A 26419-nucleotide genomic window follows, 5' to 3' on the forward strand; every position below is an offset into this window, starting at 1 on the left:
CTCCAAGCTATAGTAATCTTCATCTGGTTATTTCCCCACCACACACCTCCTGCAATCCCACTCCAAGTACCAGGGAGTGGATACCTCTCACTAGCTCCACACACCAGCACATGAGGTCCTTACTCTGGGTGTCTCTCATAACACACTTGTTCCTTTTTAGTTTAGCCTACCTCCCCAGCTGAGAAACAAGTTTCCTACATGGCAAACCAAAAATCAACACACAACAAACTACCAAAATATTTCAGAAGTCTACATTGCCTGAGCAAGAGAACGTTCCTAAGGCAGACATCCTGTAAGGGACTGAGCTCCTTCACCAATAGCACAGTGTATAAAAGGGGTCATTTAAAAACAAAAAGAAATCAGGTTGCTGGCAAAGGCACGGTGAGACACATTAAATGTGGCTTGAATCAATTAAAATACAGAAGAAAAATTTGTAATTTACTCAAAGACTCCTAGCTAGTTTTAGATGAAAATGACATCCTGTGGGTAGCAAGTCAGCATGATCTGGTATTACACATTTTCAAACTATTTAATGAACCTTTTTATTGCTGTTATTTGTAGCTTGAAAAAATAATTTACAAAGAAATAAGTGTTTGAAAGTATGATATTTAGCCAAAAAAAGCTTAAAGCCTGGCCATAACTCTGAACTTCTTGCACATCCATCACATCTGTCATCCCAAAGAGAAGCAAAAGCAGAGATCATATGATAAACAAAGATGAGATGGATGAAGATGCCAATCCTGGGGGAGAGGAGGCAAGAGCAACTGGATTAAAGTAGGGTTTGTTGTTTGTTTTTTTTTTTCCCCACAGAAATTGCTAACAAAGTGCTGCAGGTTAAAGTAACAGCTGTTCTTTAGTAACTGGATTCTATACAAGATACTACAAATAGTTTAAATTTCCTGTTTTATTTTTGGTTTTTTAAATATAGAAGCTTAACTATTATCATAAATAGCAGCAACACTACTAAAGCACCACCTTACACTTAAGATAAAGATATTCTGCACTAACATTGCACGCAGGGGAAATGTAGATCCTACAGTTCCTGTAAGCAAACTAATGAACTATGAGAACAAGTAGGTAAAAAGTGGTACCTATTTTAAGTCTTATACCTGAACAGGCTCTCTAAAGCCAACAGGAGGTCAGGAAATCAACCCAGAATCTCTCCTGAAGGGCCTTCCTAAGGGAGGTGCTCCAATCCAGCCCAAAACTAAAGGAAACGAAAACCACTCTCAGAACAGCTGAAATTCCTGAGACACAAGTGCAGAAAATCTAAAACTGAAACTTCATTATTTTGTTCTCTGTAAATATCACACAGTACTTGAATTCTTTTACATGTTTACGTATTTTTCAAATGTTCTGCTTGTTCAACATGCTTACTGTATCTTCTATGGGAATAACACAGCAGGTGAAAGTGCTTGTAACGTAATACTAGACACTTCTAATTCTTGCCACTCAGGTTCTCCATTCATCTTCACCTACATCCTATGCATCAGCAACTATAAACAAACTGAGATTTCACAGGAATCTGATAATCACATCTTTGAAGTGTTTTCATGTCATGCAAGCTTACACTAATGTCCAATTAGCTTTTCCGAGACGGAAAAATAATCTGTGAACCTGCGTAAGACTTACAGTGGTGTGCCTAGAAAGAATGTTGGTTTTGTCTTAGTTATTTTTTGACCACTACTAAATAATTGGCATTTTGCATCAAGATCTGCAACTATAAGGATCAGACACTAAATAAAAATAATACATGTCATCTTTAGGTGAGGATAATTTTATCTGAATCTTACAACATTTCATGCATGAATTCATAGCAAGAACTTTAGAAACCTGTATGTGCCAGTTCCCCTAGATCACTATGACACCTAGAACATTATTGGGTATACAACATCATTAAATAAACAAATGAATAAGCCATATATCTGAATTTCTACATTCTACAAAGGGCAGTGTGCTCTAACTGTTTGAAAAAAGCATATGTCTGATAAGTCTCTAAAAGCTAGCCCATTTACCATGCCTTCCTAAAACAAGCACAAAACCTTCAATAAAGCAAAGCAGGCTTTCAAAATTTCTCATTTAAGCTGGTAAGAAGGAAACATATTATTAAGATGAGACAAAAAGGTTTTGCCCATTTGGCATGAAAGTATCCACTCCCTCAAAACACTGACAGATGTTCAGTGAAATGTTACACCATCTCTGCCATTTACTGTAGTCTGCTGTCAAGATCTTCAGCAAACCTCATTACTTCTTCTGGCAGTTGTGCTACTGCACTGAAAACTTACATGAACAGCACGTAACACCTTGTTCTGAAGTATGAGCAGGTAATGTAAGGCCAACATTGCAGCCTCCATTTTCTGTTTCCCTGCTTTTATTAGCATCTCAGTCCAAATGTTGCTAAGATAATTATTACATTGTGGTTTTCAAGAGAATATTTAAAACCCTACAGGAATAGGATTTGCACGAAGAATTTGATGGGTCCATGGCTGGTATGCTTAAACCAGCCTGTTAGTCACCATTGAAATGTCCTTGGAGATTACGTAGTTGCTCTCCCTTTTTCTTGAAACAACGGCAGAAAGTCTTATACTCCTCCAGCTCTTGAAGATCCTATCAAAGACAAGATCTTTACCTCTAGAACCTTGGAGCAAATGCAAAGTTATCCTAAGATATTTTCATAACTTCTCATAAATTCCAATAACTTTTCATGTAACCCACAATCTACATTAGGCATAAATGTATTATGGGAGGATGACATACAGGCTTAGCAGAGCCAAGCTGATTAAGAATGATGTAGCAAATATTTCGCACAAGCTAGAAAAATTTCAAAAACCTTTAAAAAAAAAAATCTATGTCCACCTTTTCACAAACCACTGTATATAGAAAGAGAAAGCTTTTAAATATATTGTCAGAATTAATCAAGTTCAACCAACATTTAGTATTTCTAAACTAAACTAAGTTAACCTTTATGGCCAAAGTATTCTCTCTCAGCTACCCTGTTTTAGCTTACATGTTTTTTCTTTATTTGTTAAATCCATGATACAAGCATTACTAGGCTTAGAAGTCTAGCTTAAGAACAATAACAGATAATTGATTTAAACCTCAGTTTCAGCCAGAATTCATTGTTCAAACAAGTCATACAATCTGTAAGACAAGGTCTATACTGGCCCAACTTCATCAGTCCTGTGAGAAATAAGGTGCAACCACTGATCAGACTTCTGAGCACAGAGACAATTATGAGGAAAATTGTCCTTTCACAAGCAGCACACTCTACAGGTAATGGGTAGAATAAACTGAGAACAACAGTACAGTTCTTAATTGCATTTATCTTAAGGGTGCTACTACAGCAAATTTTCCCTTATCCAAACCCACCAACAGAATAGCAAACAATTTAAGAGTTAGAATTCTAAGTTGAAATATGTTAACTAGTGATGCGATAATAACTGGATTCATATCAGTAAAAGCTATACAACAGGTAGAGGCTTTTTACCAATATAAATCAGTATTACATGACAGTAATTCCTACGGAAGAATAATTATGTCAATGTGAGAACTTTCAGTTGTGTATCTGTATTCAGAAGTAAAGAAAGCATCTTCTTAATATATATACTGTCATAAGAAAAACAGAAGTAGTAAAAATGTGCATTTCAATACAGGAGAAGTAATGCCCCCATTTAACAAGGTGCTTCAAGTTTCTCAAGGGAGTTGTTTATTTGTTACACAAAACACTACCACTTCATGTTTCCATTATGTCATGTGTCATTCTTCTTTCAGAAAAAGAACTCTGTGTTGTCAATATCTATTTTATTGCACAGTGAATTTTCATTACACATGTCATTATGTCTACATTCTGTTATTTCCCTGGTATACTTGCCACTTTTTATTTTTTGAAAAGTGATATGAATTTAAATTTAAAAAAATAAATAAATAAATCCTTGAAGTGGCCATCTTGCCTAGGCAGCTTTTTTATCAACAACTAGCATTTCTCTTATTCAAGAATAAATAAATCATTCTCAAAAGAAATTATGTCTATATTGGACTTATTATTTAGTTTTTTGGGAAAGGACTCATAGGTTGGTTTGTTTTATTTTAAAGGATGATAAAACTTTTTAGCCCAGGGCCTGACAATGGAAATCAGCCAAAACCTCTTAACTTGGAATCACTTACACACCTTCACCCAAAGCACTGAAATCGATTTACCAAATAGGATTTTAACATATCTGCAGCCATAGGCAGAGTCTAGAAGTTATTTCCATCCATTATAAAAAAGACAAACCTCCAAGCCAGCAATCTTATGTGATACATAAACCTACTGCATTAAAATTCAAAGGTATATCTCTCATAGGCCTTTAGAATACCGTTGTTCTGAGCTTCACATCGCTTTTTTCCTGCACAGATTTTATATTGTTTCAAATGGCAGAAACAGTTTTAATTTCTTTAAATATCACTCAGCTTTTCAAATCCCTACAGCGACCTTGTTCAAGCTCATGTTGCGAATTTAGAATTGAAAACCAGTTCTGAAACCATCACACCAGTGCGTTGTGTCCCTTCTTCAATCCAGGGGAATCTTGCTGCGTGAGGAAAAGCAGTAACCTAGATCCATCTCATACACAGGAATGACAGCTTTACCATTTGAAACGCTAACATGAATTTCACAGAAATATTAGCCTAAAAGCAAAGAGAGACTGTCTTAAAAAAAAAACCCCAACAAACAAAAAACAAACCACAGAGAGCTTCTGTTCATTCTGTTGTAGAATAAGACAAAACAGCATAAAAATGTTGCACAGACTAAAATATTTTTCAATAGTATTTAAAAGTTACCTGTCTCATAAAAGCCTGAAGAGAACCTTACTAGAATGGCTTGTTGGTAAAAGATCTAAAGTTTATTAGTAATATTGTTAATGTCTTTCATTCTTTTGAAGCACCATTTTGCCATTCTTTTTTTCAAACCATCTTTGGCCCCCAAATTAAAAAAATCATCAAATCCTTCCTGATGGCCTCGAGGGGACCTATTTTTGAAATAAATATCTATAGAAGTCAATCTTTACATGATATAAATAAAACTAGTTTAAGTAACACTGCCTTCTTATTAGTCTTCAAAACACAATAGGTCTATTACTCCTGCCAGCGTCATTCCTGTTAGCCATGTTAATATTATAACCAAGTGAAGAAAATCTCTTTCAAAAAGATTGAGGAAGGTTTCTAAGTGGACACTATAGAAGTCAAGCATAAATTGTTTCCGCAGTTTTGAAGAATATTTTAGATCAGTACACATGAGTGATCAGATTTCAGGAGATTATTTGTATTTATATGTTAAATTTTGTTTGTCTTCCTCAATAAATACTTACTGTCTATAAACCAGATGCCTCTAAGAGTCAGCGCACTACTATGGGAGCCTGTATTTACTTCTGTTCTCTGTTCCTGCCTTCAAGCCTGCTTAAGGCATAAACATCTCTGGATGCCTTGCATGGAACATGGGAAGTAAGATGAAGAAAAAAATACCAGGAACTTGAAAGCTTAGTAAGGTATTAACTGTCCTGTCAGAAAATGGCCACTACATAAAGGAAAAAGTTTTATTGCCCTAAGGGAAACCTGCATTTTCTTTGCTGTTTTTTGTTTTCCATCATGCTTTCCTGCTAGAGTGACACCTTCCAGCAAAGTAGTGTGTCCCCAGGCTTCAATGTATGGAGAACGAGCATACAACAATGACAACAAAACGCCTCCAGGCTATCAGATGGAGTGTGGACATTGGTTAGAATTAACTGGCAGAGCCTATCTACCCACATACTGTGAACTTCTACTTAGAGACTAATAAACCCATCTCATCAATTAAAAACATCTATTCCATTTTAACTACTACCAGACTCTTCAGGTACTCACTTCAGCTCAAGAGAGATACTAAATCAATGAAATCACACTCTGACAGTAAATCAAGACTGTTTATGCTTTAGACAACAGGCCACTCAAAATTTTCCAAACTCAACATAGTAGCAGAGCAGGAAGGCAGCAGGGTGGGAGGCATGAACAGATACACTCTTGAGGTTGTGTATCAAAGAACGTGGGAGCAGGGTACAACCACAGCAACAGTTCATACCAGTAGTGGTTTGAGTAACAACCCATTGAAAGCAGTGGAATGGCAAGTCTGGCCTCAATGTCAGAAACTGAGAAATTGCTCAAAAGTTCAACGGTATCACTTCAGGTACAGCTGCAACTTTAGAAATTACAACAAAAGCATGCCTTGTACTTCTTTCTGAGCCAGGTGAACTTAAAAAGCTTATCAGAACAGTGTATTGACCACAATGCTCACTCCAAGTACTCAGACAAGCAACCCTAACCAGCAAGTCTGCAAACCTGGTAACCAGCAGCCTCCGAGAGGCCAGCAGCCTCTCCCACCGGCACAGACAGCTCTGGGGAAGGGCAGCCATTCACAGCCCCAAATCACCTAAACTTTCAGTAACAGTTCAGTGCAAAACACCACAGCAACGCAAGCCATTCTCTTTCCAGTTAAGCAACTTGAAGGTCTCCTCTCCACTGAGTCCTACCACATTCTTTCTGAGCACCACAGAGATAGTTTACATTCTGTGTTTGAAGGCACCATACAGCACTTGGCATGTTGTTCTGAACAGTCTTTTCTTCTCCAATTTTTTTCAAGAAAAAAAGCTGTGCCGCATTTTTCAGTTGCTGGATCAACAAGCAATACAGAGATAGAATTTCTAGTTGAGGTAAGAAGCTGAAGGAGAAAAAGTTATGAGACAAGTTTTAACTGGGATTAATTTTCATTATATCACATTGCTGGCAAATTTTATGATATTGCTATTGTAGGGAATAAAGTGCGTGGGAGGGATGATTTTTGAAATTGATTTTAGCAGATTTTTCAAGTTAACCAATGAAATGAAAATTAATTCATAGCAATTGTTTCTGGTTTTGAAAGTTTCTTTTTTGTTTCCCTGGTTATTAGCCAACTCTGCAAATGCCATAAGAAATTTCTCTGCAACCTGTTAGTATTGGAAATCTATTAGTATTAGATCTGCTAATATTCTTATTTCAGTGAAAGTAGAAAAATTAATAATTCAGTTAGCAAACTAGGTTGCACTCAATCACTTTGCTGCTAGTTGGCTCAGACTGTGAAACATGGGAACAGATTTATCTGTACAAATTAACAGGTAGCCTCTGTTATATGTTCCTTTATGTAATTATGCTATTGACAGTAAGCTCTTTGCCAAACTCTGTCTGAAAAAGCAAGGTTAAAAGGCAATAGGCACAAGCTGTAGCATGAAAAAGTCAGATTATGTGAAGAAAAATTCTTCACAAAGAGAACAATTCTGTACTGCAACAGGCAGCCCAGAGGAGCTGTAGAATTTCCCATCCTTAGGATGGGAATTTTCAGAGTTAAACTGGAAAAGGTCCTGAGCAACCTGCTTTAGTTTTAGGTTTGAGCAGGGAGTTGGTCTAGAGACTTCCACCATCCTATGATTCCATGAAATAATAGCAGGTTCTGTTTGACAGCCACAGACTCTGGAAACCACTGTATCATAACTTTCAACAGAGAAATCTGAATAGTGAAAAAAAACTGACAAAAGTAAAGCAGTAACATAAAAGATCTAATCAGAAAGGACTATCTGGGGAGACAATCATTCAAAAATGCAACGAGCTATCTTGAGCAACAGCAGAAAGCCCAAAACACTTAGGATGAAGAGCAGCAAGAACTAACAAATTTGTAAATAGAGCAAACTGGAAATTAATATAAAGAAGTAAAAAGTTTGAGCTTGACACAAGGAGAAAATGAAAATCAGCAAATGAACAAAGAATAATGATACAATGAAAACAGTGGGTGAAGTAGCTGCACTGGTATCAGGGCAACAGCAAAGGATTTTAAAGCTTTTATAGCACAGTGCAAGATTAGGAAGGTCTTAAGTGCTTTGGCACGGTCACAAGAGAGACAAAGAGTTACTATCAGTCCATCTTCTGAATAGTTGTGGTTCAACTGAACTAACTCTACCTGAAAGAAAAATGTCAGTCAATGAAAAGAATATGCTTGATATTATTTGACTACAGTGATCAAAGAAAGTATGATAGAAACAAGAGAATGGCAGTTCTGAAAATAAAAAAAATAATCTATATTTGATCTAGTTCAGGCTTCCTTTGTGTCAGCACTTTAAATAACACAGAAAAGGTGCTGACAATATTTCTGTTAACATTACTGTGAAAGCTACTAAAACTAAATGAGGTTTTAAAGACTGCTTATATTTAACCAATGGCCTAAATTGCAAACCGAAAAACATGACTCAATGCACCATATCCCAATTTTCAGTATATTTTGTCTATGTAGAAACAAAGCCAACTAAACAGAGAAGCAAAGTCATCCTTCATGTGAGAGAAGGAAAAACCCACCAGTGATTCCCAATCTTGCCAAGTTTAATTCAAAATTCTTTTCAGAATATTCCCTGTTCACTATCAACACAATTAAACTGCAGCTATTAAGACCTCAAGCACTTTATCTTCTCCATAAATACTGAAGTTCCTTTAGTATGTTATGGTGCAATCTATATTACCACATTTTTTATAAAAGCAGGTAGTTGCTGAAAATATCGTTCAAGACAAAATTATTGTTAAAGCGCTTACAGAACAGTCAGCATAAAAATTATTTATTCTCATAATCAGAGGGAAAACAGTAATAGTAAATAGAATCCCCAGCAGACTAAAAATACTGAATTGTGTTAACAGTTGTGTGCAATTAACTCTTGCAGCCTTCTGGACAGAAATTGCTTCTTTTCCACTTAGCTTTACTTGTTCTCACTGTAGTGGAAATTATGGCTGCTACTACTCCTGCTGAATTATGGACATAGTCCAGAGGGCCTGAGAACAGTCTTACAAGTCTAGATCTCAGCTCAAAGCAATGAGAAACAACTGGTGCAAGTGGAATATATAGCATCCTCAGGATAACACATCTGTACATGCATCAACGGCCAGAGTAGCTACCCCTGTGAATAAATGCCAGCAATGCCACCCACTTCCACGGCTTCTAGCGTGACTTTTCCCACAGGATGAATTTCTAATACTTTCACCACATCGCAGTCAGCAAGGTTGGACTGTACTTGCAATAAAAGCCTTTTCCTAACTGTACATGCTTCACTACCCCTCAAGGAAAGAACAGTGCCACGGCCATCATTAAACAGCCACTTACAAATTTCACAATTGAGTTTGGAGAAACTGGCACTTCAGGAGGTATTATGCAGCAACTTATAAATTTTGCTTTTCCTTAGGAACAAAAAGCACAGAGAAGCACTGTTTAGCACTAGCGTGTAAATTTAATCCTCTGGTGTAAGAAAATCATCTCTGATTGCACTACATAGTTCATACAATGTGTCAAGTACCTGTTTTATTATACCTGAAGGTATACTGGAGTTGCTTTTCTTATACAGAGAAAAATTTACAAGTTGTTGCTTAATGTTACCTTTTGGTATTCCCCTGTAAAGGGCTGAGAAATTTACACAGTGTTTCTGAACACCAACACTTTTCATTCTGTAATGGAAGGCAAAAGTTTACCTGGAGGTCTCATGGTATAGTGCATGATTTTGTCCAATTCTGTAAGGCCATTATTTTCCCTTCTAGAACACTTCAGTAGGTTTTTCTTTCTTCTGAACATTTAATCTGACATTTTATGCTTTCTGTTGATATAATAATCAGTTTAAGTACTAGAAACACTGGTATTTCCATTCAGTGTAATTAATCAAAATTTAGACAGGGAGCATATGAAAATTAACAATAAAAGAAAAGCAGTGTTACAAAATGCAGTAAAGTCACCGCTCCTAAAAAACCTGAATAACAATAATTGGGTAAAACTGACACAACCACCAAATGGACATACTTTCTCCAAACCAAGAGATGTTAATTTTTTAAAATGTTAAATAAGACACTGTAGTAGCTCAATAAAACAGACAGCTAAAACGTCATAAAATAAAAAGCATAAAACCCCTCTGATTTTCAATACCAAAGAAAGGAATCCAGAGTAACAGCCAAACCCCAGTGACAGATGAACTTTTAACCAAGAAGTAAGGCACACTTAGCTGCTTTTCCTCTTTGACGAGATTCCTAAGCAACACATGCTTATTATCTCAGAGTCAAGTCTATAAGTTAAGAAAACCCCACCTAGCAGTCACATGAACTGTCTAACTAAAGCCACCAAAATATTTTCTTTTAACACAAGTAGATTATAATTGACAGTGCAAGAGATTAAAGGCCATTTTATTACTTCTCAGTGCCACTCTGTCCTTACAATGCTGTCATTAGGACTGGTCAAGTAGATCTTCAATTTGCACACCTCTTCCAAATACTGATTATCTGTGTTCTGCAGACATCTGCAAATACATACATCAAAGCTGCCAGCTTTCACAGGATGTTAACCAGAGTCCATTGTTCTTACATTCTTTTTAGAGTTGAAAGCCAATGCTTTAGGCCTATAAACAAGTCCACTTAGTCATTTCCTTACAAGTTATTCATGTAGAAACTATAATGGTCTGCTCTCCCCAGAAGCATGTAATATATCACATGGATAATAGCATTTGAAAAGATTAAGCATGAAATACAGGAAATAGACAAAATTCAAAGCATACCTGAATCATCACTGGAGAAGTTCTATTATTTCTTAAAGAGTAGGTAGAAATGCATGGGGGAAGGGGGGGAAACATGGAAAGAAAAATGAAAATTAAAAAAAAGTGCAACTTCAAAGAATAGATGTATGTAAGCAACACACAAGCATATAGCCCTGACCACAGGCACTGGCACTTACAAAGTGCTATTTGAAAAAAAAACCACATCATTCCATAAAAATATTTTCATATGGTATAAAAATATTATATTCAGAAATACTCATAAAGAGTAATACTTAGAATAAACACAGACTAAGATAAACAGAAAAATGTTTCTATTAGCTAAGAGAACTGAATATGAAGCAGCACTAGTGAGCATCAAACCAGGTGTTTAAGCCTTTGAATTATACAAACTGACCTCAAACACAAACAGTATGCCAGTAGTAAACACAAACTAGAGTAGAATTAGCTTCATATACACCCCACAGAGCATAAATCTCAACTTGAGTCTCCTAAACCATGCAAAACATGCAAATGAACCACTGAGATAAGACCTTCCCCTGCTAGTGAGAGTACAATATTTTGAGCTGCTGCACCGGCTTATCCTCTCCTGAAGCTAGAAAGTATTTCCTAAAAGTTCGGATATTTGAGGACTAGAACATAATTTTTTAGAGTTTGAAAGACTACTCAAGCAGCTTGGGAATTTCATCACTAGAAGTTTTTGAGAGTAAGTTCAATAAGAGAGGCAATAGCCACAAATTCTATCTTGGGAGATTCAGGTGGGCATTAAGCATGGCAGTAGATCAACATCCTTAGAAATTTAACTAAACAAACCCATGGTTGACTTGATCTATTGTTGGCAGTAATCATACTATAAGCAGATGTTTGGACCAGATGATATACAGAAGTCCCTTCCAAGCAACGAACTGCCCAGTCATGCTGTGGAAACTCCCAGTTCTGGAAATTTTTAACATCCAATGGACAAGGCTTTAAGGAATCTGATTTAAAGTCAATGTCAGCTCTACCTCAAGCAGGAGTTGGACTAAGATCCAAGTACAACATGAAGCTTATTATTTATAATATTTGATATGCCACTGAACCTGGTCTGTCCCTGACTATACTTACATACATGCCAATCCAATCCCTAGTATCTAGACTAGGTCTACAATGCCTAAATTAGATATGAAAAATGGGGGAATAGTAGTGGATGGAAAGCTGACCATAAGCCAGCAATGTGCACTCACAGCCCAGAAAGCCACCCATGTGCTGGGCTGCACCCAGAGCAGTGTGGGCAGCAGGTACAGGGAGGGGATTCTCCCCCTCTGCTCTGCTCTCATGAGAACCACCGTACAGTGCTGGGTCCAGTTCTGGGGGCACCAACAGCAGAAGGACACGGACCTGCTCCAGGGGGGCCAGAGGAAGTCATGAAGATGCTCAGGGGGCTGGAGCACCCCCTGTGAGGACAGGCTGAGAGAGTTGGGGGGTTCAGCTGGAGAAGAGAAGGCTCTGAGGAGACCTTAAAGCGGCCTCCCAGGGCTGAAAGGGGCTACAGGAAAGATGAGGAGGGACTCTTGATCAGGGGGTGGAAGGATAGAATGAGGGGTAAGGGGTGTAAACTGGTAGAGCAGATTTAGATTAGACATAAGGAAGAAATTCTTCCCTGTGAGGGTGGTGAGGCCCTGGCACAGGTTGCCCAGAGAAGCTGTGGCTGCCCCGTCCCTGGAAGGTTGGACAGGGCTTTGAGCAACCTGGGCTAGTAGAAGGTGGCCCTGCCATGGGACTAGGTGATCTTTAAGGTTCCTTCCAACCCAAATCGTTCTATGATTTAGCATACAGACTGTGAACATTCTGCCTGAAATTACACCGCTCCTTGGTATCAGAGCTCAGAAAAAGATCTTCCAATGCCCTAAAGCCTTTTTTGTCTTACGGTATACTAATACAAAAGTAGTAAATACAGTATTTAACTATTAATTTGCTAGTTCATTAGTTAATAAGCCATGTAGAAAGATCAAAGCAACAAACCACTGCAATGATTGCTTTATAAATTCAATTAGATGTTGGAAAAATAAAATTTTATATTATTTATATCAAGGGAGACCCAGATCTTCAGCACAGTTTTGAACTTCTTTAGTTCAGAAGTCATTCTATAAGCAAGCAGGGATTCGTAGCAATATAAGAATTACTTATACTTAGAATAACCTCCACTACTTTGCCAATTATCTCAGAGCTGCACTGGTGCCAGCATCTGAAGAGAAAATGTTCTCAGTGATCAACACCTCTGACACAGCATCTCATCATGCCAGGATACAGAGCAATAATTGTAATTTAATAATGGTGTCTGCAGTGCCCAGCCAGCAGCTGCAAGCATAGAGAATAAGCAAGAGTTTCAATACAAGCAAAATGGCAATGCTGCAATAACTAATAATATGTCCTTTCTTTTCTGTTTCTGGTACAGCAGGCAGGGTTAATACTGAAGCCCAGAGATGATAAAGATCATTCAAAACAGTGAATTAATTCAACAATCTGGTGGTAAGAATTTGAAAGAGAGCAAGACCATTAAAAATGCTAAGCACAGAAGATTCATCTTTTCTGCCTACCTGGCTTCTTTAGCTAAATCAGTTTAACACTCATGACTAAACACATACATGTCACTTCACACACCAAATAAAGGAGAAATTAAATTAACTTCTTCTAGCACAGAAACAAAATTAAAAGTACCCAGAAATCTTCAATACCCAAACAAACATTACTGAAACAACTGAGTTTAGAACTCACTTCATTCAAACCCTGAAAGATTGGAAAAATTTGGTCTGAGAACATCTGTGCCTTACTTTTCACTCTTCTATCGCCTGTGCTGCAAGCACAGTATACAATATTTTTCTTCTTAACCAATTTTGTGTTTAAAATACAAAAAATGGTTAAAGGCCCAATTAAAATTAATGTCATTGTCTTTAATGCAGAATATCACCATCACACTAAATCACCATATTCTACAATTTCTGAACTTTCTGTATCTGTAAATAATGACAAGCATTAAACCTGTTCAATTAAATGCTGCATAAGAGGAGATAGTTTTCAAAAATTGTTACTGACTTTTGGATGTGTAATTGTATTTTGAAGAAATTACCTCTCTTCCAATGATGTTAACTATTATCCGTTCTGACACCCATTGAACTGGCAAGGATTCAGCCACTCATTCTAAATAATTCCATTTGCTATGTATTAATCATTTAAACAGGTTTTGCTGTCTCCTATCTGAGCATTTACAGATAACTTCAGCTGGTTTTCCCACTTCTACCTGATTTAGAAAAACATCATGACAGAACACAATGCCACTTTTGAAACTAGTAACAAAATGTCATTGGAAACAGTTCATTAACATTGCAAAATATGCATTGCATCCTCCCTGTTGTCAATATCTACATTATTAAAGACACACTTAATGACAGTAAATCCAATTTAAATCACAACTTTTAATAAAATTCTAGTGGTGAAGTTCTTAATATGATACCTGACAGTATTCACAAAATACAGAGGGCAAGGTGTACCTTATTTGACTGTCAAACAGAATAATTCAACTAATTTATTAGCTTTAAAATTAATTTTGGTATAGCAACATGCAATTCTTCAAAATATTATCTCATTTAGTGGAAAATATTGTAGGCAAATATTACGTGAATCCAGTTCAGTAATCATTTTTATAGAGGCACTCATGTGATCTAGTGGACACCTGAACCCAGACTTAATATTGAAAGTTCTTCATCAAAACGTCCTCAAAACATTCCTAAAGAACCAAACTAGATGGTTTAAGACAGAAAGAGGAGAAAAAGATATTCCTTTTCTCTATCATTTATATTCCTGTAGAACAGTGTCCTTGTATCCTAGCTTCTTATAATCACTTATACAGAGACTTATTTTTACCCATGAGATTAAGTCCTAACAGCTTTACATGGAAGAGGCAGGGGAAACTCCAGTATAGGTAAGTAGATGGCTCAAGCAAAGTAAACTAGAACTGCTGGAGAGTGTTTTTCAGGTTGAGGGAAAGTTATTAAAATTTTTGAAATAGAAATTATTGAACAGATTTATTAGTATTGGGTATGTGCTGATGACATTTCGTACCATTAGAGCTGGTCAACACTGTCAATAAAGAAGATGATCAGTATACTTATAGACAGAAAATCAAAATTTTCAAGTACAGAAAAAGCAAATAGGCTAAAAATATATAATAAAACACATGAAATTGTACGCTTGGGACCCTGTAACAAAGTAGAGCTTATCAATTGCAAACAGCAGAAGATATGTAAGACCACAATTTATTACAGGAAAACACTGAGCTATTGTGGTACACTTATGAGAACGTATTTTTGAACTGTAGAATGCATCAAAACCCCTAACCCATAGAAATTATTATACTAGGCCCACTGGTGACATGATATCAGGACTTACCCATCCAGTCCTGGACACAAACTGAAGAAGAATCAGTAAATTCGAAGAAAGGCTGTTAAAATGATTAGATGAACAGAGGATCTCAAAGCTTCCAGCTTTAAAGTGCAATGTAGAAGCAACTAGCTCATATACAAATGGTTTGTCAAAAATAGATTCATGTTTGCAGAGATACTCTTCAAGTTCTGCAACACCTAGTACAGGTTATTCTTCTCAATTTAAGGTAATCTTTATGTAAAAAGTAACTAACATACATTGCTGCAGTATATTTTCTGTCTGGTTTTGTCTTTCCCCTTACTCCCAAATTTTCTTTCCAATGGCAAACAGAGCTCTCAGCAAGAAAACTGACAGAAGTGGCATAACCCAGAACTAACATGCTATCATGAAAGTTTCCAGACGTTATTTCCTGTATTAAAATCAATCTGCATTATGTTTCATTACCTTGGCTTTGCTAATCCAAAATACTTAGGTAGCTAGGAGTGCTGCTGATGGTTGTGATAATCATTTTGCTCAAAATTAATCTCAAGGGGCCTCAGATTACTGCAGATTTACCCGACTGAACATCTATCCCATTACACTTAGTCGTATTAATTTAAGCAATTCAGCATACAGAAAAATTTTACCTGTGACAGGTATTCAAAATCTGGCATCTTTTCAGAAATTACAAGGAATCACCTTTACTTGAAAAAGTATTTAAGTCTAAGAGCACAAAGTTTACACATGCGACAGTTTGGGAAGCATTCAGAAAATCACATGGGTATGAATTAGACCATGCTAAAGCAAACCAGCATTTGTAAGTGTTTTTCTTTCTACACAAAGTAGGTCTGAGTCATTCTTTTTTGTCCCTTCTCTCTTTTTTTTCAGCACTCAGACTCAATCCTGGCTTCTTTGGAGTGATCTATCAACATAATGTGTCTGTGTTACAACCGCTAGGTTCCAACAATTATAGTAGGCAGAACCAACCTTATTGATACATGAAAGACTATGGATATAACTGTTCGAGAGGAGACAAGAAATCATTTGTTTATAGGAAAGTACACATAACATGCCAAAACCAGAGGTGCTTGCATTCCATCTTACCTTTGGTTGGAGATTTCCCCGAACTCCTGGGTAGACACAACTTTGTCTCAATGCCCTTTGTTCTACCAGTATCAAGTTGCAAATGCCTTGCTTTAGAATATAGATACTACTAAACATATTTTGTGGTAACTGGCTATACACCAAAACTTCCCTCTGACTTTTCCAGTGTCACTTGTTGTAATCAGCTCCAATTTCTCAGTTTTGGCAAAGCTGACAGGTCAGGACTTGAGGATGATGAAAAGACATTGCCAACTCAGGTAACGGTGCTTTTCAAGGCTCACTGCCCTGCTCCCTACTTAAGCTTTCCTTATAAGGCTTGTAATCTCCCAGGAAACCCAAATGCATGAGCATTCTTCATTAAAACAGTACAAGTGCAACAGTTCTGTTTATTGAGTTCATTTCCCCATTATTCACCACATAAAGGGCCCACAGACTAAACCCAGCAATAAGATGATGTTAAGGACTTCAAACTCTTTCAAAAAGCTCAAAAAAATATATGGGGTTTTCTGAGATACCTCAATTCCTGTTCCCAAAGAAATAGAATGCTCCTTCCTTAGCATGCAGTGCAGTTCAGTTGTCTTTGGCTCTGTCAGAGGTATTCCTGTTTTCCTCTGCTACTCTCCAAGTTATCAGAAAAATATCATTTCAGGATGTAGCTATTGGTGCTACTGTATTTAAGTTTTCACCCTCGCTGTTATAGTTAAGCGTGTTCCATATTCAAATCAACAGTAGTATTGAGGCAACTAATGTGAAAATGCAACTTCTGGTTTCTCTGTTAAAAACATGAACCCCTACTTTCGTAACACTGCATCTGCACTAGTCACTTATTTCTTCTGTAAAGCTTTTAAACATTGACTGCATTAACTAATTAATTTGACATTAACTAATTAATCTACTGACCATAGAGAGAGAAACTGGTACTGGGAAATTATTAGTTTGGAGGTTAAATTAATTAAAAATAGTACAATAGTGACAGAATTTAATCTCATACTTCTCATGAGAGCATGGAATCACTCACAGCTGCAGCAATTTGTGATAAATCCATGGAGAGATTTCATGATGGGAGTGGAATTAATTTCTGTCACCCCCAAGAATATATGTGCTCACTCAACAGTACTTATATTAAACAATATTAACAATACACAAATTGAAAAAACAAAAGAATGCATCGTTTTAGCTAGTATGTGATGTGTGCTCTTCAATATTAAGATATAATTATTTGTGTCAGTAAAATTCAGGGGATCACAATAGTGGTCAGGAGGACCAAGAACATTCTTTACAGTCTGTCTTCGTCTGTGTGAATACACTTCCTTGACTAGTTTAAATTCATTCTTTATATTCTACTTTTTATCATGATAGCTTTTAATCCAACAACTTGAAAACTGGGGAATGACTTTAAAACAACAAGACAAACACCTACATGCACTTGAGGAAGGAAGGAAGAAGAGAGGAAGATAAACAGAGCTGGGGACAGACAGAGGCAGACACACTACTCAATCTCGCAAATAAAGCTACTAAGCAACAGAGCTATAGATAGTGACCCAACTCAAAAAGAAAGGTGGACACCTAAGAAGTCATCCTTAGTACATAAGTACACTGAACAGTGTTCAATGAATATACAAACTATACACACACTGTATTCATTCATAACTATTTTGACGGTTTTGATGCGGATGAATAAAAAGCCAGTCATTATTTTCTTTCGGATTAATACAGGAGCTCCTAAATTAACAAAGAAACTGTCCTTCGATAGGAGCGCAGTTACATTAACAAACTCTTATCTGTGACCTAAAGACCTAAATGAGGGTCACAGTTCAAGCTGTAACTCCCTGCAGAATGTAAGAAAGGCTAATGTTCCATATCCAGTCTTCAAAAAGTCTCAAAGACTGTTTTATGCCACTCAGCTGCAACCACCACTCAGACAAGAGCAGAAGCAGAGCAGACTGAGCTGCAATGAACCTGCCAAGCACTAGGCTGCTCATCCACTGGCCCAATGAAGAAAAGCTGCCTGTCTTGAGAAGGCTTTACAGGAGCACAGTCAGCCCTGAGCAATGGAAGGGGCAACATCAGCAGTTCTGCTTCCTGTTGGTTAGGATCAGGAGCAGAGGAAAAAACTCAGGACATGGATTTACAGAGATACAGTGCTCATCGTCCTCCACGTTTTGTTTCTTCTCCACTCACTTGCCTGTCACTAGCTATGAGTTTTCCCACAGCAGAGTACACAAAGTAAAAGAAAGCAACTCTACAAGGAAGACTCCAAATACTTTTCAACCTGCACCATTCCTCTTCCCATCTTTAAACCTGCATTCAAGAATGCTGGTGCACAGTCCAAAAATAAATGAGAAAATACGGCAAAAAAACTTTAATTCTGCTGTTCATATACTGAATAAAAGGACAAACAAGGCTGTTTTAGCACTTGCATAAAGAACCCAGCAACACACAAGGGCAACAAAGGGCCACAGACAACACACTACCTAACTCAACACCCCCACCCAAAATCAATCGCTACGTCACGTTTAGGAAACTACTACTAAGTCACAGATCTACAAGAAGAGGGACTTCTCGGCCTGAATAAAGAAGCAGCAACTAGATTCATGAACAAATCCAGCAGAAAAGAAATAGAGAGAAGCCTGAGAAGATGGGAGTACAAGCTAGTCCAACCACAGGGAGTTCTGCTTCTGCAATAACTATTGCTCTCTCCACTCATCTCTTTTCTGGAGCTTAATACAAGGCATCTGTATACATGAGCTCTAACTATCCAAGTACTCAGGCTGTTTTGAATAGAGAATGAAAAAACACAGCTTGGAAGATTCTTTTGTCTCTATCTCTTAATAACACAAGGCTGATGACAGAACCTGTCACACCTTTGAGGCGTGTTGCAGTGGAGCATGCCTACAACTGAAAGCAAGAGATGTTTTTGCAGCTTACACATACATAATCCAAATGCCTTCAAAATTTACTACTGCAAGTACTACTGACAATGCAGCTGTGGCTGTCTAGTTTCTAGCATGAATTGTAAAATTCTGCCCAGAAACTAAGGTAAGCATTCATGTTAAGCATGCCATCTGTAAAAGGGAGATAACACTTTGTCCTGCTTTTGGTATTATTGGCAAGGTATCTCATATGTGAGAGCAGAAACTTACACTGCAGCTTATGACAACAGCCGTACTCGCTAGGTGGTACTGTCAAACAAATAATAGTAACGCTAATAACTAGAAGGAACTATTAAGATGAATCAATATAAAAAGAAATTACAACGCTTATGTAAAACATAATTGTCTATTCACTGAGAAATTACAAACCGCAGAATCCAACTGATCTGGCAACACAGCTAAATTGTTATTGATTTGCATTGGGAATTTTTTCCCTCCTTCTTGACATTTCTAGAATTTTTATATAACTATGTATTATGGCTCATAGTGAAGATGAAATCTATTATAAATTCCACACATCTGCTGAGATATGCCATTCTGAAATGAACTGTCTTGAAACCCACATTTGGAGCACATGAAAGTCATTCAATTTCCCCATATTAACTCCTCTTACATCAATACCTGAGTTTAAGGTAGTTTGCGTTCTTGTTCACACCGTTGAACAAAAACCAGAGTTTCTTTCCTGTGGGGTCACAAGAAACAAGCAAAACTCGTCTTTTTCAAACACTTATTCAGAGGAACAGATCCAGCTGAGAAGACTAATATTTAAGAGGCTGAATAAATCTGTGACTTATGTTCTAAATAAATGTATGATGTAACGAAAGCTTTTCAAGTTCAAGTCATGAAAATCTGATAATTTAAGTTTTTAGTACCATTAACGTCATTCCCTTTTTTTTATACAAGCAATTTAAGTCTGTTTTAACAAGGACTTTGACATATAGACTTCTAACATCTAGTATAGACTAATGAGCTTATGCATAGCTACTCAGGATCCTCAAGTACAGCAATGATCAATTCAAGATGCAGGCCAGCATCTCTGAAAACAATACCTCTTAGAATGGATTGTGATTATGTAAACATGCAAATATGCCCTGATAGAAAGTTACAGTAATGATGGAATGCTGGTGAATGTTACATATACTCAGTTGTGATGCAGGTATCAACCACTAAGGTTTGTTTCAAACAAAATTAATGGACTTTAAAACCTCTTATTTTTCTCCTATGCTGCCATAATTTTCTGTTGAAATAAAAATTATTGTGTGACACCAAATGATACCTGAAGATTTGAGAGTAGACATTATATATGCTATTTGTCTCAGACACTGTCTTTAGCTTTACATTAGCTATCCTCAAAATTGAACAGCAATCTAGGATATAAACATCACAACTCTTTTTTTTGTGAAGTTGCTTCTGCGATTACTCTCCCTCAATCCTTATCACTAAACTAATTTATCATGTCTTTTATCCTCCATTGTTAATCTCATAGTCCCACAAAAGGAATTAATCAGAGAGCAACAAATCAATACCTACGTTATCTGATATCATTAATGACACATTTCTTTATTAACAAGAAAAATCTTTTTATCAGAGTTCCAGCTTCAGGTTTTATATGAAGCTGACAGGACAGTTGTGGGTTCAGCTTCAAAAATAGAACCACACTGAAAGGGCTCAGAAAAACATCTCCTTAGATCAGTATCTGATAATCTTCCTGCACATCTGGACAATTTTAGACGTGGACTACCATCTAGCCTTGGCATCTATTAGCTCTGTAATAATCTACTTGCTGTAAAACATTCATTCAGTAGTTGAAGCTGGAGATACCTGACGACTCAATACAGTGAAAAGATGAATTAATACATGCTACCAACACACAGGCCAGAACTTTGCAAGACAGAAAAATTAAATTAACATTACAGAACAGGGTACAACTAGGTCAAAGCAAACGACGAGTCATTCAGGAGATAGTAAGGCACAGATTTTACTATGGAAAAAAATGGCAGGTAGGCTTTGCTCAGAATGTGGGCTTTTTTTCCTTTAAAATAATCAGTATTTTTGGTTTAAGTTAGAACATTTTTGCAAACTGTTTTAACATAAAAGGAAAAAGCCATAAAAGACTACAAAATTATTATTTTATATCCACCTCTGCACACTATCCAAAGTTAAAACACAGAAATAATTGAATATAATATGTTGCAAAGGTCTTACACTTTTTTTGATATTTCACTTGATACTCAAGGAGAAAAAATTATGTGTTACTTTGAAGATGCTCCTAAATTAAATTTCTTTGTACAAATTAGAAACTTTGACATTTAAAATGAATTTTAATAGGATAATAAACTCAGGAAATTTCATAACCCCATTCAAGGTATGAGGCATCTCTGACCTACTGACAGTTTACGCTGAATGAAAGTCCTCATTAAACTCTCATGAGGCAGCACACCAATAGATACTTTAGAGTGACTTGACTGATAAAGACAAATACAAAGGAAAAAAATTAGTTCAGCCTATTTTTAATATTATCTTCATACGGACTTCAAAAAACACTTCCCAACACTGAAGGATTTGCCTTGTACTCACAGGATGCAATATTTGGTGTTTTTCTTAAACACTGACTAGCCAAAGTTCTTAAAATATTTATTTTCTTTAAAAAAACTACTTTTCATCTCCTTTTTTCCAGAGTAAATCCCAAAAGTTGACACAAACCAGGCTAAGTGTTCATAAACCAGGAAGTAAATAACAAGAACATAAAAAATTATCCATTTCCACCTACCGATTTCCTTGGATCTTGACTTCTTAAGAGATGCTTTTTTTATAATTTATCTGTAAAACATGAAATACCATATTCAGTACTGCTTGGCAAACCATACAATATAAATGTATAAAAAGCTTAAACATTATTTTTTTTAAAAAAAGCTGTAGTCTGATACTTTTTCTAATTATGTTTCTCTAATTGAACTCTAATGCTACAATGCATCCAAAACCAAGTGCTTCCACTGTATTTTGTCTGGTCTGCTGCTGCTAAGAGACCTTGATCCAGTAAGTTTTCAGGATCATTTTCACCTCAAAATCTGAACTGTCACATGATAAATTGCTGCTGTTCACACAGGCTTCAGTAAGACTCATTTGTCCAGCACCAACTGGCGCTGAGCTCTCCTGCTCAGAAACGCACCTGGCTGCAAAGCTTCCCTGAATATTCCTCCCACAAATATCACCTCGAAGAACAAACCAGCTTTGGGTATTTAGTTCCCCTATTACTGATGAGAGATTGACATGAAAGGCAGTATAAAATGCAGCTTATGTGATTTTATAGATTGAGCGTACTCCTAGAGTTAACATTCCCTATGGTCTTATATTTAATTTACTATGATTTTACTCAGGACTACACATGGGATTTTTTTAATTATTGTTTTTACAGAATATTTTACAATAAGGATGTAGAAAATAAAGCAATACCACAGAAGTGAAATAATCCAACAAACTGCCATAGTAACATCATTTTAATGGAAGATATTCCATAAATTATGCTCAAAAATATTTTTGAAGAAATGCCTTTTTTAGTTCATCTTTTCTCAGTTACTTGACTGTCCATCAAATAAAAGCAATCATTCCACTCTTTACTGCAGTAACAATCAGTTACACCAACAGTCACAATTTAGGTTTGTATTTCTGGAGGGTTTTTTTGGCCCTGGTCATAATCATAAGTAACTACTTGTCAATATTAGTCATTGACTTTTCCTAATTTTTCTTCATATTCCAACAGAAAAGTCTGCCATATATATTTTTCTTACTATGAATAACTACTACCAGATGAAACAAAGAACACTTTATATCCCTCTGCTAGATAGAAAAGGAACATCTCGCCCCTACTAAACTGCAGTTCTAAAGCTCAGTACAGTTATATGAGACATGTTAAAAAATGACCCAAAGCAACAAATAATTCTGATTTCTGTCTGCCAACTGGCTATAATGAACAATCTCTTCCTAAAAATCAAGCAAATGTACAACAGGTAAATGTTAAAAATTCTTAGCACAAGAAATTTAAAAGTTCCTCTTCTAAAAATTACTGAAGTGCTTTAAGTCAAGTAAGAGGGACATGTCCATGCATACCAACGCAGCTTGTTTTTACTAGTATTGTAACTAATGAAAGGTCTTATAACCAATTGTTCCATAGCCAGCCCTCACCCCTGTTGCCTTGCATAGGAAGGATTCCCCCTACATCCCCATTCCAGCATAAACATTAAGTTGCTTCAATCCTGCTGATATGTATCAGTAATGGAGGAAGATTCCTGAAGCTACGAAATCTCTCAAGTCGTCATTGATAAAATGAGGCAGGTTGGTAGAGATTTACTTGGTTTAGAATCTGAATTGATTGTCTGCTTTACCAAAACTGGATTTAAGTAAGTGCTCACAATAGCTAGTTTCAATAGAACTCTATGACTTCATAACAAAATTGGAGTTTATTGCACTACAGCATTAAAAATATGAATTGCAAAACAGAAAGTTGTTGTTGTGCTAGATGTTATAACTGACGTAGTAAGAGTAGCCTTGGAAGGGACAGAAAGACCACCAGCTGCACTGCTATTCACAGCCTGCTGGCAAATTCATGGAAAGGCATTTGCAAACGGCTTCATATAGGACACTTTGGCACTTTTTCAACAATAATAGGTTTTAAAAATATATAAAATATTAAGGGAGTTAAAACTGTTTGAAAACTAAAATATTCTCTACATGACAAGAACAGACCCACATTAATAACTTCAGTAACAAAAAAGCTCAAAGCAACTGTACACTAATGCTATCAATCTGACTCTGTACTTGTCCAGAATATCTATCAGTTTACCGTTAACTACTGTCATGCTAGGAGGGGAGACACGTACTCAATAGACAGTGTATTTGATAAGACTCTTTTTAAAGGACAGGCTTTTATTTAGGAAAAATGATTCAGTGCAGGTTACCAAGTCATTGGTCAAATGTAAAACTGATTCACTTCTGTATGCCCTGATCCGTATCACGAAAGCAAATATGGAAACTATTTGCACCTCACTGTAACTGAGGAACATATATAATATACAGTGAATTTAATCACAGTCTGAAAAAGTCTGGAATAAGACAAGAAGTGGCATAACTATTTTTGTAGTTATCGTAACAACTGTATTATATTAGTTCTTAAAAACTAAGATTGAAAACATGACTTAAAAAAGGATTAATCAAATTAATTGACTCCAAAACATTTCTAGCTGCTGGCTCTCTGGGTGTCCATGAAAGGGAAGGAGTTCTATATATGCAGGCTTTTGACTGAAGTTCAAGCTTCGCACAATCCAACAGCTTTCCAACAATCTCACCTCACAGAGATTTGAGATAGAGCTCGGACTGTTAAATAAATAAACCCCCAACGGTATCAGAAAGGGAACCCAAAGCCCTTACTGAGGCTTGCGAACCAGGTGCTCCCAGTGGAACATCACACTATTTGTGCTTTGACTGTCTGTTAGCAGGAACTTTCCTCCCCTCACTGTAAAACAGAGGGTAGGATAGGCTCAAACAAATTTGAAACAGTCAAACCAACAACCAACCAGGTCATAAATAAGTTGCAGAAGCTTATAAAACAAGCATTAGGAAACGAATGGCTGCAATCCCCTGGCCAGCTGCAGATAACCAATGACCCTACAGATTGCCAGTTCTTACCCTCACTACACAAACAGCAATGCATCCGCCAGGCTTGTCTAGACAGGAATCATTTGGGCAAAAGCTGCACTGGTAACACCGGCATTAGCATCAATCCCGCACCAGAATGCTTCTTTCTCTCAGTTAATACTCCTCCCAACTCACCTAATTAAATCTGCTCTATTAATTTCACTACAGATCAAGAGATTCTGACAAAGCAGCACCAGTCTGGACTCTTGAATTAATAAAGACTGTTGTCTACATATTGATAACTGCATGTTCACAAGTTACCTTTCAAAACAGATGTGAAAGAGACAGCTGGAAACCCAACTATAAAAATACAAACATGTGCATGCACATGCATGTGTGTGTGTGATTGTGCTCCTGTGTGTGCGTGCACAATAGATAAGCCATACCAGCAACAGTAAAGAATTCAGATTGCACTACATAAATCATTTGGAAGACAATACTGACAGGCAAATGTGAAGTAACGAAACACTTTGTAATTACTAAAATAGGCATATCATGGTCTATATAAGTAAAAATGTCACAAAATATTAGCTCCCCAAATCAGAACAACATTTGTGAGTTTGAATCAAATTCAATACTTGGTACTTTCCTTCATTTTGATGTTTAATAACAGAGGGAAGAAGAGTTTCGAGGAGGTAGGAGAAATAAACCAATTCATTTGACATATATCAACTTTTCACCTCTATTCACTTTGGTTTTGCCACCAAGTCAAAATATTCACTGCCTATTCAGCTATAGTGGAGAGGAATCCTGCAGAAACTTGCCTGGTAAGATGTTCAGAGGAATTTTCAGATAAATTTGAATTATTGGCAGGCTAGTCAGCCTACTTGTCCAAGACACTGCAAATTAATTAGTAGCATTACTCACATGACCAGTAATCTAAAGAGCACTTAAGATAGGTAAGAGAAACTCTGGTAGTACTACCACTGCACTTGAATTACTTCACAGCAATTCCATACACACCCTTGGACACAGACTGGTTTTTACCATATAACCCGGTGAAAGACAGGTAAAATCCTTTGAGTTATAAAACTCTGCTGAAAAGCCAGTTTGAGTGAGTTACACAAAACTACCTTGAACAGAATCTGAAAAGGCAGCAGGATGGGGAACCCACCCACATCAAGTGATTTCCACTATTCCTTAAGGCCTCAGTAGCAGGGTTCCCACACTCCTCCCCACTAACAACTACTCTACATCATCAATTAGCATTAGAGAAGGGAGTATCATGATCCTCCCATCCTCCCCCAAGGCTTATTTCAGCATTTTTCCCTTTGAATTCTCTCCCAGCTTCTTCAAAATCACTTAGATGAGCTCAGTAGAGGAACATTACAGGTTTTTTCCTTATTCTTAAACATATACATCATCTGACCATCCATATTTTGCAAGAGATTTATGAACAAATTATCTTTTATTCTGTATAAAATGCCAGCCTTTGTCCTCCTCTTTGTTGTACATATTTAATGAAATTAAAAGTGGTTTTGAATCCTTACACTTCTTTAACCTCTCATCTCACTAAAGAACTGGTTTATCGGAGTCTTATAATCAGTTGTTTGGGTGTTTTTTTTACATTATCAAAGGGTGAGATTTAATAAAAAAAATAATTCCACTTTATTTCATGCCAGATAGGCTTAGTTTGCAATTAAAGACCTTCTGGTAAACCAGCAAATATCCAGTAGGAAGCAGAGA

The 26419-nt window shown here is 36.7% G+C and overlaps 1 protein-coding gene across 2 annotated transcripts in view; it reads right to left on the reverse strand.

Moving 5' to 3' along the window:
• FHIT (fragile histidine triad) overlaps positions 1–21868 on the reverse strand; it is a 530054-nt gene extending 508186 nt beyond the window's left edge. The window contains exon 1 of one of the 2 annotated variants that reach the window (XM_026857742.1): positions 21813–21868. The gene's annotated coding sequence lies outside the window, so the exon portion shown is untranslated. The remainder of the gene's footprint in view (positions 1–21812) is intronic. The other variant, XM_026857743.1, reaches the window with a different exon arrangement.
• Positions 21869–26419: the final 4551 nt, after the last annotated feature.

Source organism: Athene cunicularia (assembly GCF_003259725.1).
Source record: "Athene cunicularia isolate RWA chromosome 12 unlocalized genomic scaffold, athCun1 chr12_part1, whole genome shotgun sequence".
NCBI lineage: Eukaryota > Metazoa > Chordata > Aves > Strigiformes > Strigidae > Athene > Athene cunicularia.